We start from the raw sequence: 1972 nt of genomic DNA on the forward strand, positions 1-1972 counted from the left end.
GTCAATTCTCCTTCTATCCTCCCTAGTCATTGCCCAACTCTCTGATGCATAACAAGTGATTGCAAAAACCATGGCCTTTATCAGGCGGACCTTAGTTTCCAGTTGGGTGCCTTTAAGCTTAGAACTCAAATTATTCTCATGACTCAATTTTCAAACAAAAGACAAGTATATAAATAAGGGGATCAATAATATAAGGGAAGACACTCCTTAAAACAAAGAATAGGAAAGAAAGACAAACAAAGGGAAAAACAACGGAAGAAAAGGGAAGTGTGTTGTTACAATGTTGTTGCTGTTGTTATGTGCCGTTGAGTGACCTGCTACTCAAAGTGACCCTATTTACAACAATTCGGAATCCTGCCCTGTCCTGAGCCAGTCACTGACTCTACTACAACTACCTCTCCTGTTCTAGTCACTGTATCTAAATCCATCTCATCTTGGGTCTTCCTCTCCTGTGCTGACCCTGTCTAAGGACTGGTCCCTCCTGTTCATGTGCCCATAGTATGTCAGATGAAGCTTCAAAATCCTAGCCTCCAAGGAGAAACTTGGTTTTACCCTATCCAAGACAGACTTGTTTTCTTAGCAGTCCATGTTCAAGACTCCAGCACCACAACTCAAGGGCATCAATTTTCCTCCTGTCATACTTACTGTCCAGCTCTTTGATGCAAAGACCATGAGATGGATCAGGTGTGCCTTTGTCTCTATACTGACATCTTTGTTCTGAGTATTCTGGAGAGGTCTCTAATAGATTTTTTCCAGTGCAATTCGTCTTTTGATTTCTTGACTGATGGTGCGAAGAATGTTGATTGTGGTGCCAAGCAAGCTGTAAGAGTTAATGACCTCTTCTCCATCTTCAACAATATTTTCTCCATCTATCATGGTGCTGTCAACTGGCCCCATGGTGAAAATCTTTGTCTTGATGTTGAGCTTTAATCCATATTGAAGACTTTCAGTCTTTGACCTTCTGCAGCAAGCACTTCAGGTCCACCTCAGTTTCAACAAGTAAGGTTGTGTCATCTGAATAATTTAAGTTGCTGATAAGTCTTCCTCTAATCCTGATGCCATATTCCTTCTCGTAAAACACTGATGATCTTTTCTGCATATAGATTTAAAAGGTTTGGAGACAGGATGTATCCCTGACGTACTCCTTCCCTGATTTTGAAACCTGCAGTGTTTCCCTAGTTTTCACAGCTGATATTGAGTATCTCCAGCAGTTCTTTCAGCAGATGTAATCAATCTGATTCCTATGCATACCATCAAGTGAAATCCATGTATATAACCTGCATTTATGTCTCAAAAAATGTATTTGCAATGAATAAGTCATTGATGGTGCAAAATTCAATCATTCTCTCTCCAGCTCCATTTCTGTCACCAAGTCCATATTTTCCAACTACTGAATCTTCTTCTCTGTTCCCAACTTTTGCATTCGAGTCACCCATTATTATCAATGCATCTTGATTGCATGTTTGATCAATCTCCGACTGTAAAAGTTGGTAAAAAATCTTCTATTTCCTCTTCCTTGGCTCTGGTTGGTGCATATAGCTGAATGATAATGCTATTCACTGGCCTTCCTTGTATGCATGTGGATATTATCCTGTCACTCACAATATTGTACTTCAAGATGGAACTAGAAATTACTTTCCTGTCTCCATACCTTTTCAACATGTATGCAGAACAGATTATCCAGGAGGCTGGGCTCTATAAGGAGAAATGCGGCATCAGGATTGGTGGAAGACCCATCAACAATCTGCGTTATGCAGATGACACAACCCTGCTTGCTGAAACTGAGGAAGACTTAAAGTGCTTGCTGCAGAGGGTCAAGGACTGCAGCCTCCTATATGGATTGAGGTTCAATGTCAAGACAAAGATTCTCACCACTGGGCCAATTAGCAGCATCAGGATGGATGGTAAAGAGATTGAGATTGTTCACAGCTTTAGTTTGCTTGGCTCCACAGTCAACACTCTCGGCACCAGG

This window comes from Elephantulus edwardii, unplaced genomic scaffold (genome assembly GCF_000299155.1).
Source record: "Elephantulus edwardii isolate Elephantulus edwardi_28Jun2011 unplaced genomic scaffold, EleEdw1.0 scaffold00012, whole genome shotgun sequence".
NCBI lineage: Eukaryota > Metazoa > Chordata > Mammalia > Macroscelidea > Macroscelididae > Elephantulus > Elephantulus edwardii.